The following is a 14,296-nucleotide window of genomic DNA, read 5'->3' on the forward strand; positions in this document are numbered from 1 at the left end:
TGTATAGTTGTTTAGAAATAATTAAAATATCTATATTCGTAGAACAAACCTTGTTATTTGCCGGTTGCATGTGCGATTTTGTCATTTATTCTGAATTTGAATACGTATTAATTGTTGCTGTTGCTGCCGATGTTGTTATCTGAGGAGTGATTACTTGCTAGTTGAAGGCATACAAATGTTACACTATTTGGCGATTATCCACCATTATTTATTATAAGCATGGGAAGTATTAATACCAACTCTGTTAAATAATAAGAATATTAAAATTATTGTGTTATTTTAGTTTTGTAATTAATCCACTTCAATAATACCTGTTGTTGTATACGTAAAAGTATATTCTAACAAAAGATTTTATGTTTAATATATACATATGTAAGGATGGATATTATCAACTCACCCATCTGCCTACAGTGGCATAATCCTTGTTCTGCTTCTCTTTTTAGTTTTGTATGTACGCACCAGTTATATGCTGCAGTTCTATTCCTTGAAAATACGCTGCAGTACCCAGTCAAGCATAGTACCGCTCTGTAAAGAGAAAATTTACTATAAATATAAAATAATATGATTAACAAATTATTAATACGCACTTACATCCACCCACTTCAAATTTTCTTTTCATATGAATGGCGGCCATGGCGGCGATTTTGAACGGTTCATTGTAGTACGTGCATCTCTCTTAGAGCTAAACTAAATAGCTCGCGAATGCGAATGCGAACGTTTGGCAGTAGAGTTGAATACACATGTTCTTATGAGATGAGCTACATATGTAGCTTTCGCATGTTTTCGCAACCAACGCTCCGAAATTCGAACTCGGATTCGAAGACGCACAGAAGTTGAAAATTTTCAACTTTCATGCGCTAACACAGCAACCTTCACATTCTTAAGAATAGCAACCAACATTATGTTACTTACAATCTTGTGTGTTTTAATTATTTAAGCTCGTTTTCGTCGATACAATATAAGTATTTTGACAAATATAATATTTATTAATAATATATTTATCAAATATTTAAGTTATTTTTAAAGATTAGGGGTGAGGAAGTTTTAATAAACAAAGTAGGTAGTTTAAATTTTCCTTCCGTTTCTTAATTCGAGGTTTTCTATGTACATTGCTTATAAAAATCAATAAATATTTAAAATCGACGTCCATATTATTTAGGTCGTTTTCAAACTCGCAAATAAAAAGTGTGTATGTGTATCACCTTGTACACAGCTGTAAACGCATTCAAAAGCGCATTTATGGAGTTGCTCGATATATACGCAGTCAAGCGCATTTTTTCGCTTTCGCATTCGCATACGCGAGCTATGTAGATTGAGCTTGATACATACAAAAATTAGAGTTAATGAATTTTGCCGAGAGATTGTCATTTAACTACAAAAAGTTACTATTGTGTATGTGTTGGTAAAAGCTGAAAAACTTTGCATGTGTAGTGGTATATGAGTTAGATACGTCTTGTAGGGGTATATTGCTGCCAGTCCTTCAGCCCTTATATAGTCGATTTTTAGCAATATGTCGCCATTCGAACATTCTGGTAACTACGAATATCGATGTCTGAATAAATCTGGCATGTTATTGATTTCGATTGTCGATTCTAGTTTATTCTAGCATACATGTTCGTCACACTGCCCTCCACTTAAATCTGATAGTCCCGATTATACACACTTCCAGTCTAGCCGTTCTAGATGAACCATCTTCATTTTATTCCTGGGACTTCCAATTGTCTGTATGCGATACACCACGTCATTGATCCGTTTAACAACCTGGTATGGTCCTTCCCAACTACATTGAAATTTAGGAGACAATCCTTTCTTTCGTTGTGGGTTATATAGCAACATCCAATCTCGTTCCACAAATCATTCAGAGTTCATAGAAGACAAAGCTTCATTGCATCACTCATGATTTGTGTGCGCTGTCTCACCATAGCATGTATTTTTCTCATCTCGTCTTCTAGGACACTGTTGGCTTCCTTAACATTCTTTCCTCCATTTGCGTTTATTCCAAACTTTAAATCAACCGGTACCGAAGATGAATACCGAATCCTTTTGATACTTATCTACCACTTTCTTTGAATGTTCTTCTAAAGTTCGATTGAAACGTTCTACCATTCCATCAGACTGTGGATGTAAGACTCTTGTACGAGTTTTTCGTATACCCAGTTTGTGGCACTTTTCCTGAATTAGAGCTGATTCGAAATTCCTCCCTTGGTCAGAATGTAATTCTATTGGAACACCATACCTTGTTACCCAATTATTGATGAATACATTCACTACTGTTTGAGCTTCTTGATTAGGAATTGGGTATACTTCTTTCTATTTGCTGAAATAATCCATTACGACCAAAACGTATTTGTTTCCTAATTTACTGGTGGGAAATGGACCAGCTACATCCATGGCAATTCGTTCAAATGGAGCACCCGAATTGTACTGCTTCATCTGGCCGTGACTCCTGAATTTGGGTCCTTTAGCAGTAACGCACTCAGCGCAATTAGCAAACCACTCCGTAACTGATTGCCGACAACCAACCCAATAAAACCTTTGCTTTAGCTTTTCCATGGTTTTCGTGATTCCCATGTGCCCTCCACATGGGCCGTTATGAATCTGCTTGAGAACATCAGGAATTCTTACTTTGGGAACGATTATAAGAGCTCGGGAACTTTGTCCATCTTCGCTTTCCCGTACTCGATGCAAGCAGCTAGATATCAACTTTAAGCTGTTCCACTGTGCCCAATATGCCTTTGAAATTGGACTCTCTGCAGCTATTTCTTCTCTCGTTGGACGCTTGTTCAACTCCACTCTATGTATACATTAGCAGTTTCACGCAATAATTCTTTTCTGGCTTACTTATCGTCTGGCTATAATACTCGAGCACTTTTTCATCCTGTCTTGTGATAGAACGCCTCCTATTGCATAGCCACTAGCGTCCGTGTCCAAGACAAACGTTGTGCATGGAACTGGATATGCTAACATTGGCGCAGTACATAACCTCTCCTTCAGAGTATGGAAAGCCAATTCCTGATCTTTATTCCATTCAAAGGCTTTGTTCTTCTTCGTGAGTTCATGGAGGCTACATTGGCGAAATTTGGAACGAATCGTCGTTAAAAGGTACACAGTCCAAGGAAACTCCGCAACTCGTGTGAATTTTGTGTTCTGGGCTAATCTTTCACTGCTTCTATCTTTTCTTGAGCTGTACAAATGCCGTTCGTTGTCACCTTGAGTCTTAAATAGCTCACTTCCTTCTTGAACAGAGAACACTTCTTTGGTCTCAGTTTTAAATCAGCGCTAGCTTTGCAATCCTTTTAACACTTGGTCCATAAGTCTCTCAAAAATGGGAGGAGCGTTACATAACCAAAAGGGCATTACAGTGAACTGCTATACACCACCTCCAACGCTGAAAGCCGTCTTTTCTTTGTCTTCTTCGTTTACCTTCATTTGCCAATAGCCACTTTTCAAATCGAGTGTTGAAAACCAATTCGTGCCTGATAGCGAGTGTCAACTATTCTAGGTAATGTAACTGTTTTTCTTCGTGACATCATTCAACTTTCTGTAGTACACACAGGACCTCATGTTGTCATCTTTCTTCTTCACAAGTACTACAGGACTCGATGATGGTTCAATTATCGCTCTTGCGGCTATCGCGGATTGGTCTTGCATCTCCGGTGTTGATGAAATGTTTCACAATTTTGGTTCTACTTGGTTTGCATTTCTCTTTATAAAATATGGTGAAGTACCTGAGAATAAGTTGTTTGGCCTTCTTTTTATGGTCTACCTCTAGTTCCTCGGTCCAAGCATTAATCTCGTTCGAAATATCGTTTTTACCCACAGAATTTCCTTCAAGATGTGTTCGCAATTTATAATGCCCTCAATCTCCTGACACTGCCCTAATATAGCTCCTTTGGAGACTGTGATTGGTGACCTACACTCATTAAGGACTTTTCCTATACGTAAGTTTGGTGTAGATTCTTTTGCGCCTTCAACAACCCACAACGTGTTTGTCCCATAGTCTTCATCTATTGGTCTACAACTTTGCTTCCGGACCCTTAATAAGGAAGGTGCCTCTGCCAAGCTGGTTGATGTCCTCAACGACTAAAGGCTGATATCACCGCCATCCATGAAGAGCGATGGACGGGACAAGGACGGAAGAAGGTGGGTCCTTGTGACATCTACTACAGCGGCCATATAAAGAAGCTCAAATTTGGTGTTGGATTTGTGGTGGGAGAGAGACTCCGTCGCCGAGTCCTGGCATTCACCCCGGTGGATGAACGTCTAGCCACATCCGCATAAAAGCGAGGTTCTTCAACATATCGCTTATCTCCGCCCACGATCCAACGGAAGAGAAGGACGATGTGACCAAAGATACTTTCTATGAGCGCTTAGAACGCACCTACGAGCGCTGCCCCGCCACGTTGTCAAAATCGTGCTTGGCGATTTCAACGTTAGGGTGGGTAAAGAAGGCGTCTTTGGCACAACAGTCGGAAATTTCAGCCCCCATGACGAAACAACGGCAAATGGACTGAGACTGATCGACTTCGCTGGGGCCCGAAATATGGTCGTCTGTAGTACCAGATTCCAGCATAAGAAAATTCATCAAGCTACTTGGCTGTCTCCTGATCGAAACACACGTAACCAAATCGATTACGTTGTGATAGACGGAAGACATGTCTCCTGTATTTTAGACAAGCGTAAGCTCCGAGGGTCAAATATAGATTCGGACCATTATCTGGTTGCAGCGAAGATACGCTCTCGCCTCTGTGCAGCAAAGAACGCCCGTCAACGAACACAAGGAAGGTTCGACGTCGAAAAGCTTCAATCGGAACAGACAGCCACGAAATACTCAACTCGACTTGCACTCCTGCTCTCTGAGAGCACTCATCAGCATCTCGGTATAGGGAACTCTGGAACGGCATCTCAAACTCATTGCAATACTAACACGGCTATGTAAGTTGACGTTGAGCAACACCAAAAGCTCCGTCATGATTGGGACCTCTCCGACCCGTTCGATACCAAACGAGGTTTCAGACAAGGTGACTCACTATCGTGTGAATCAGAGATAAAGAGATGTACAACTCTCATATCATTGGAAGTGAGAGGGCAATATCAAACGCCAAAACCTCCTCGACTTTGACAGTGGATGGAGGAGGTTTTGACGTTTCGCAATTGGGAAACTGGAACGGCCAGAATGAAATGTTGCTAAAAAAATTATACGATAGAGACATTTTTAACCGCCGTGCAAGATTACTTATAAGAGCTTAAAACAATAAATATAAATGTAAACGCGAAATTTAAAAGAGGGTAAAGACATCTTTTATGATATGCAGCATCGGGAAATTAATTTTTCATGAAAAATTGTAAAAAAAATTATCAAAAATTGACAAAAATTTGTATTTTGGCTGGTCTGGCAATAATGCCAATTGTTATAAAAAACGCTTATTTTGAGGCGCTCTCACACTGGAATAAGTTGGACATCCCTTTATCTCTGGTGTGAATTGTTTAACTTCATGCTGAAAAAAATTATACGAGCTGCACAGCTAAATAGAGAAGGTACAATCTTCTATAAGAGTGTACAGTTGCTGGCGTACGCCGATGCTTTTTCCTGCATGGATAAGTAGGCGAAGCGAATGGGTCTGGAGGTGAATAAAGACAAGACACTCGGCGCATTCGCGTATTGGCTCCCACGTCACTGTTGACAGCCATAACTTCGAAGTCGTAACAACATTTATGGTCAGAAGAGACAAGATTTATGGTCAGAACATTGGCAACGGTGAATACCGCAGGCGATGGAACGATGAGCTGTATGAATTATACGACGACATTGACATCGTTCAGCGAATAAAAAGACAGCGGCTACGCTGGCTAGGTCATGTTGTCCGAATGGACGAAAACATTTCGGCTCTGAAAGTGTTCGATGTAGTACCCGCCGGAGGAAGGCGAGGAAGGGGAAGGCCTCCGCTCCGTTGGAGGGTCCAGGTGGAGAGCGACCTGGTTACACATGGAATCTCCAACTGGCTCCGAACTGCGAAGAGAGGAGTGGCGCTATAACCGGCGCTATAATCTGCCACTATAAAATTATGGAACTCGGGCATCTTTTCTATTACAATTTCGCATGCTACTTCCCCGAAAACTTAGTTGCAGTACCTAACTGCCCCAGCTAGTGGTTTTACTTCCTTGTTGACCAGATCCGATCGAATTATGGAATGTGTTGAGGCTGTCAGTATGCGCTTTCTACCGTCCACACATCCACTAACGGTAACGTTGTTTACATTTCTATTTATTTGAGAGACAGAGATTACAGGGCATTCACTTGGGGGAGCCAGCACGCCCCCCTTTCGACTGGCTCGATTTAGTTTAACGATTGGTTGTTTTTCAGAGTTGGTTGATTTTTTTCAGCTTTGCGTTTGCGTCCAACTAGATTATTGGATCGATTAGATTCCTTGTTACAATTACGTGCAATATGGCCGCTTTTTCCGCAATTGTTTTTCTCCAGATTTCTCTAGCATTTTATGCATTTCTTCAAAATTTCATCAGGATTTTTATATCCTCTCTGTACCCTGCGACTTGTGCGCATGAGCCAAATGAGCTATTCTTTCAATTTCCGTAGCAAATTCTTGCAATGACTCACTAGTTTTCTGTTTCCGATTTTGCAGTTCTATTTGGAAAATTTGTCTACCGTGCTCACTCCCATACAGCCATTCTGCAGCACCCATCAACGCTTCGTAACTGCTTGACTCGCAATTGGGTATAGTTTGAAGAATTTCCGCAGCAGCCCCTTTTAAAGCCACAAATAACGCAGCAACTTCTGCATATCAAACATTCGTAGCTGCCGTCTTTTCAATTTGGAGTTTGAAAATCTGGAACGGAGTTGTGCCGTCAAATGATGGAGTTTTGACTTTGACAGATCCTGTTGACACCATTTAATTGTAGGTCACGGAAACGATCCTTCAGTTCTTCTACATCAGGCTTATTCTTGTCTTGTTCTTCTGAAATCTTTGTTGACACTTCTGCTATTTGTGAGGTCACCTGTGATATACGAGCGTACTGTTCTTTTAATTGTGCTGACATCTGTGATGACAGCTCTTTTATTTGTGACACTTGTGTTGCCATACATACTTAATGTTATTTCATTTCGTTCTTTATTTGTTGGGACAACTTTGTTGTTAAGCGTGTGTCCTGGTCTTCAAAAAATGACAACTGCAGGGCATTCATTTCTAATGACTGCGCCTGGAACTGTGACGACATCTGCAATGAAATCTGTGACAATGCAGACAAAAACATCTTCATGTACCGGTACCCCTGATAAACATGGATTATCTTCTTTTTCCTCTATTTTCGTTGTCGATTCCTCTAACAGCGATTCGAAAACAAATTCGTCCACGTTGATGTTTTCTTCTTCCATGGCCTCTCGCAACCGGGCTGAGTTACAAAGCTTTCAACCATTCGTTGCTAAGCCTCGTTGTTCCAACTCCTTTTTGAGTTGTGGCATCTTTAAATCGTTGAACTTAACCATTATCTCCAATGGATTTTATTTGTATACATGCAGCACACATGTTCGTCACAATAATAAAAGTAATTTATTGCTACTAAGTGCTTATCTTCGTTGTATTCTTCTTCTTCTCAACAGCGTATACAACACTTACGCGGTTATAGCCGAGTTTACAACAGCGCGCCATTCGTTCTTCCTTCTTGCTGTTTGGCGCCAATTGGTGATACCAAGTGTAACCAGGTCCTTCTGCACCTGTTTTTTTCCAACGGAGTGGAAGTATTCCTCATCCTCTGCCACAATCAGCGGCTACTGCATCGAACACTTTCAAAGCTCGAGTGTTTTCATCCATTCGAACATCATGACCTAACCAGCGCAGGCGCTGTCTTTTTATTCGCTGAATTATGTCTATGCCGTCGTCAGGCTCATACAACTTACCGTTCCATTGTCTGCGGTATTCGCCGTTGCCAGTGTTCAAAGGAGAAAGGTGTGAGAAAGGTTTTGTGTAAGATTATGGTCCTCTGAACGTTGGCAACGGCGAATACCGCAGACGATGGAACGATGAGCTGTACGATTTATACGACGACATTGTCATAGTTCAGAGAATAAAAAGACAGCGGCTACGCTGGCTAGGTCATGTTGTACGAATAGATGAAAACACTCCAGCTCTGAAAGTGTTCGATGCAGTACCCGCTGGAGGAAGTCGCGGAAGAGGACGACCTCCACTCCGGTGGAAAGACCAAGTGCAAAGTGACCTGGCTTCACTTGGTGTTTCCAGTTGGCGCCAAAAAGCAATAAGGAGGAACGAGTGGCGCGCTCTGGTGGATTCGGCTATAAGGGCTTAAAGCGGTTTCTACGCAAAAAAAAAAAATATATATATATATAAGCCAATAGCTGTACACTCTAATAGAATATTGTACTTTCTCTATTAAGCTCTGCAGTTCGTACTTTCGAAGTTTATTATTTTTCCCAGCATCAGGTTAAAAAAGTCACACGATAGTGAGGGTGCAGGGTGCTGTCTGAAACCTCGTTTGATATCGAACGACTCGGAGAGGTTCTTCCCGATTCTGACGTAGCTTTTGGTGTTGCTCAACGTCAGTTTACACAACCGAATTAGTTTTGCGGGGATACCAAATTCAAACAAAGCATAGAGGCAGCTCATTTTCATGCTGTCAAAAGCAGCTTTAAAAACGATAAAGAGATGGTGGATGTCGACCCTTCTTTTCACAAGTCTTTTCCAAGATTTGGCATGGTGAAGATCTGGTCAGTTGTAGATTTTGCAGGTCTAAAGCTACACTGATAAGATGCCCTCAGTTTGTTCTGAGTGGGTTTTAATCTTTCACACCGTACGCTCGATAGATCCTTTAGGCGATATTGAGGAGGATTTTCCCACGGTAATTGGCCCAGGTTGTGAGGTCTTCGCTTTCGTCGATTGTGCAGCGTACGCGATTTTTCGGCAAACTGCACAGTATGGTTAATGCTGTATGCGTAAAAAGGCGCAAATTAAGCAGCGAAGAAGAAGTAGTTGTATAGTCAAATTACAAGGCAATATTCAATCAATGTTGCTATTTTGTCATTCAAGTAATAATTCTTATTTTATGTGAATCGAATTTTTTTTGTCAAATTAAATAAAATACCTGATTTTTATTTTCATTAATCTTTAAGGCCAAAAATGCAAATGTTTCGAATAAGCATCATGCAACAGCATCAGCTGAGCAAACTGCGTAATGTTGCCGGAAATTTCTGCATTAGCGGAAAAACCCTACACTTAGATTCCAATCGTCGGCCACGCTTTCGTCCGACCATATTCTACAAAACCACACCTTATACGTTCTTAGCCGCCATATTTGAATAGTTCGGGCGGCAATTCATCGGCCCCCTCCGCTTTGTTGTTACTCAAGCGGGTAATTGTTATTCGAATTTCTTTATGGTCAGTCAATGGAGCATCGGCAACATCCCCGTTAGTTTGGGGTTCGCCATCTCCTGATATTGGACTCTCACTGCCGTCCAGCAGGCGGGATAAGTGTTTCCTCCACAAATTCAATATATTCTAGGGATCAACCTCTAGATTGCCTCTGGAGAAGGTCTTGAAACTTTCGTTAGTCACCGGATATTTTAGTAGAACATTCGAGTATTACATCTGTCGGCTAGTTTGTTAAGCTCTTCATACTCACGCATTTCGACTTCTTTCTTTTTTTGTTTTATGAAAAAATTAAAAACATTCTCAAATATAAGGTTACAGAGTTCTCACTGGGTGTCTTTTCTTTCGTGCTCACCTACACAGTCACAATTCCTCTCGTGCCGACCACTGCTCTATGCCAAGTTGCTGAAAAGTCCTTTCAGAGAGCAGGAATGCAAGTCGAGTAGAAAATCGTTCTGTCGGCTGTGATTGCAGCTTTTCGATGGCGAATCTTCTTTGTGTTTGTTGACGGACGCACTTTGCTGCACAAAGACGGGCGCTTTTCTTTGCTGCTACAAGATAGTGGTTCGAGTCTATGTTAGGACCTCGGAGCCTACACACAGCATAAAAAACCCCTACAATAAATGAAATAATTTCTATATTCCCCTACTTAATTCAAAAGTAGCTAATGCCGATATTCTCTAATAGAGAGTCATCTGTAAAATAAATTTAGTGACTTTGTGGTATTCTAGTGAGTTTATCTCATCTCAAACTGAGTAATATCAGTCTCTAATTTGTGATTTGATTTAAGTCAGATCACAAAAAAAGCACGCAAAGATGGATGATATAAATATATTATAATGAAAATACAAGCAGAAGAAAAAAGTAATGCATTAATAGTTGTAATTATACAAGAAAGAATAACAAAGTGCTTATCTTCCAACTACACACGCAGCCGCAATCTGCCTATTTTGCGCAACACGAAATATCTCTTTTTATATGAAGAAACTAAATTTGGAAATTCATTTGATTTCCAAAATATAAATACAGTCAAACCTGGATAAGTGAGAACTGGATTAGTGAGAAAACTCTATAAGTGGGAGTAATAGCTAGGACCCGTCATTTTAAGCTTCCAAAACCTCTATTAGTGAGAAACAAAAACCTCTGTAAGAGAGAGTCGTTTTTGCCTCATAGACCTCCGTAAGTGAGTGGAATTCTATTTCGTGGAACTAAAAATGCTGTTACTCTATGGCATTCTTTTCGAATGGACACGTGTGCTTGTTTACCGTCCTGTTTGTCGGACTCACTCGGTTTATAGTTATCAATTGCGAAGGAAAGTTCTGCTCTGCATCATGTCAAAAAGAAAAATCAGAATGCCTTTGAATCCTGAAAATCGTGGACTTCTGTGACTTGCTATTGCTGCGTACCTCTATAAGAGAGAAACACTACATATGTACGTGCATTAGCGAGAAACTCGGGTTAGTGAGAAACCTCTTTAAGCGATAATAAGATTGTCCTCCCTTGATCTCTCGCTTATACAGGTTTGACTGTATGTATATACAGTTGAACTTCCCTAATTTGAATCACCATAATCCACAACAAAGCTTCAAGTTAGAGAGACTTCGAGTTATAGAAGTTTTCATTAAATCGTTAAAGTTTTCAAAAAGCGGTTCAGTTCTATATCCATAGGTTAAACATGTGTTCTGTAATTTTGTTTGTTGCATAATCATAACTTCGAAGTCGTAGATAATTTCGTATACCTGGGAACCAGTATCAACAACACCAACAATGTCAGCCTCGAAATCCAGCGCAGAATCACTCTTGCCAACAGGTGCTACTTTGGACTGAGTAGGCAATTGCAAAGTAAAGTCCTCTTTCGACGAACCAAAATCAAACTCTACAAGTCGCTTATCATTCCCGTCCTGCTTTATGGTGCAGAAGCTTGGACGATGTTAACATCAGATGAGACGACTCTAGGAGTTTTCGAGAGGAAAATTTTGCGCAAGATTTATGGTCCTCAGTACATTGGCAACGGCGAATACCGCAGACGATGGAACGATGAGCTGTACGAGTTATACGACGACATTGACATAGTTCAGCGAATAAAAAGACAGCGGCTACGCTGGCTAGGTCATGTTGTCCGAATGGACGAAAATACTCCAGCCCTGAAAGTGTTCGATGCAGTACCCAGAGAGACCCTTTATATAGTCATCCGCGATGATCATTCGTTGCTGGTTGACAACGACTGACCGATAGAGCAAAAACGTACATGTGATGTAACTGACAATTGTGCCTCGCAGACCCGATCACTGACTTAAATTAAGACTGAAGTACCTGGTCCTTATAAGGGTTGAGAATTTTGGCTCACGATCGATATGTAGTTGAGAAAATAAGCGAGTAAGGGTCCCTGATGCACAACCACCGTCGTTCAATATATGCAGAAATGGGCGCCTTCCTTCGAGCCGAACAAATAATCAGGAGGACCGAATGTAGGATTGCACATTCCATATGCGCTTGTATCTTCTATTTTAATAACAATTTATTTTTCAAAGCGTTTTAACGGCAAATCGTAATAAGTTGAACATAATATTACAAATTTGCCAGCCCTGACTTGGTTTGTTTCTCACAGTAAAACTGATAAAATTGTTTCCCATGACACCAATAAAATTTCTGATTCGAATATTTTTATTTTCTTCAATATTTCGTTATTTATTGAATCTGTTCGTTGAAGCCTAACAATAAGTTATATAATCTTAAATCTAATTAAAACTAGAAAAGCTCAACCAAGTGATGGAGTTGTTTTGGTGAAACGTTGACCATTAGTACGTAGGCATACCTATTCTTGTTTGACGTTATATATATATCTTCCAATATCAAATCAATTATATCAGAATTCATGTCATATATCAGAATTGTTTATCAGTTTCATTCCGACAACTGTCAGATTCCATAACAACGCTGATTATTACAGTATATGAATGCTTGTGTTCCTGGACCGTTTTTCAACTACTTCGTCACCAAATTACATCACACACATATGTATATCCATCCGTAATCCGAATGTCAATTCAGGTTCATGTTCGGTAGCTGGAGCCTTGAAATGTTAACGTCCTAGTTTAGCAGGTTTTAGACGAGCGATGGCGCATTATAAAAGCAGTATTTACTATATTTATTTCCGATATATTCACTGGTGCTTAATTTAGTGGGCTGCAGTTGATCGACTTTGGGGGGGTCGGAATATAGTCGTTTGTAGTACTAGATTCCAGCATAAAAGATTACATCAAGTTACTAGGCTGCCTCCAGATCGAAAACTCTGAATCAGACCGATTATGTTGTGATAGGTGGACGATATGTGTCCAGTGTTTATGATGACACACATCTGGTCCTAACATAGACTCGGACAACTATCTTGTAGCAGCAAAGATAAGCACCCGTCTTTGTGTAGAAAAGTGCGCCCGTCAACAAACACAAATCCTTCGAAAAGCTGCAAAGATAACATGATACGAAACTATTTCATTCGAGAGATAGCTGTCAATGTCCGCATTTTTTATAACATTTGGCAGTGGTGCCACTGGGAGAAAACATAAGTTGGAGATTTTTATTCGATTTTTTGGGTATTTATTGGTTTCACGCTTTATAGAAACTTCTTAACTAACTTTAGTAACACATATTTATTTATATTTTATAAACAAATAAACACTTTAATATATGTATTCTCTAAAAGTTTAAGAGAAAATTCGTATCCAAATATGTAAGTGGCATTTAACACTACTTTAATTACTTTGATGCAAATAGCCACCGTTTCTTAAATAATATACACATATTAACTCCATTTAAATAAAAGTGAATAATAATTCAAAATCACAAAAAAACTTATCATACCAAAAACTAATTATTACATCATTTATTTTTGCGGGATTCTTAGTGGTAGCTCATCATTTTACTATCAGCTGTTCAGTAGCCCATGATCTGGCTTTGATGTCAACCTCAAAAATGAGTTTATGGGCTCTCTCAACAAGCAGAAGAGAAGAGTTTCGTATCATATTATCCATGTTCAGCACTTCTTATGTATAGAAATCAAAAAGAGCTGATTTAGATTGTGATCGTAGAACTATTTTAGCCGCTCAGAAAGTTCCTCTTCTTTGAAACCACGTTTGGCATCCTAGCTCAAATAGAGCCATAAACGTACTAAAATGCGATGAATCACATTTTTTTCATATAAAAGTAACGCAGAAGAACTTCTCTCGAAAAGATTTCTTTGGAGCAAAATTCGACAAGTTTAAGTGAATCAAGTAAGGAAGGGCTAAATTCGGGTGTAACCGAACATAACTTTTGGTTTTTATAATAATAATTGTGTTTTTGTTTTTATACAAACTTGTTTAGTATTGAATACCTTAAAAAAAAGAAGTTTATTGTGTTTTTTTAACTTGAAAATGCTTACATATGAATTTTCTTTTTGACGCAAATCGAACCATCTTTTATAAGTGGTTTTCTGCTCGGTTTACACATTAAAAAAGGACCTTTTCAGCCCTGGGTATTTGGTAACTTGCAGAGCAATTATGGAAGACAACCAATCCAGTAGTAGTTACATGCTTGTTAGTTAAATGATAGCCATTGCAGTAAATAGATATCGCATCGAACAGACATAAATTGCTCATTTAAGGTCGAAAGTAATTAAAGCGTTTTAAGGAAGTAATGTTGAAGTTCCATAACTTTACGCTTGTCTGCGTAAATTACAAAGTTAAGAGAACCAGCGCAAATCCCTAATTTGACGGGATGAACATATTTGCGAATTTCAATTTAGTGCCGACTGATCTTTTAAAACTCTATGTTGAAAAGGTATTTAAATATCATTCATAAACTATTATACAGAGCCAAAGAAAATCATTTATGTTTACTAGTAAATATCCAAACATTTCCTG

The 14,296-nt window shown here is 39.5% G+C and overlaps 1 protein-coding gene across 4 annotated transcripts in view; it reads right to left on the minus strand.

Moving 5' to 3' along the window:
- Nucleotides 1-14,296, minus strand: part of LOC105219934 (lysosomal thioesterase PPT2 homolog) — a 45,990-nt gene that overhangs the window by 1,722 nt on the left and 29,972 nt on the right. The window contains exon 8 of one of the 4 annotated variants that reach the window (XR_008470460.1): nt 50-241. The gene's annotated coding sequence lies outside the window, so the exon portion shown is untranslated. The other 3 variants (XM_054227623.1, XM_054227621.1, XM_054227622.1) reach the window with 3 other exon arrangements.

The sequence above is a fragment of the Zeugodacus cucurbitae genome, chromosome 3 (genome assembly GCF_028554725.1).
Source record: "Zeugodacus cucurbitae isolate PBARC_wt_2022May chromosome 3, idZeuCucr1.2, whole genome shotgun sequence".
Lineage (NCBI taxonomy): Eukaryota > Metazoa > Arthropoda > Insecta > Diptera > Tephritidae > Zeugodacus > Zeugodacus cucurbitae.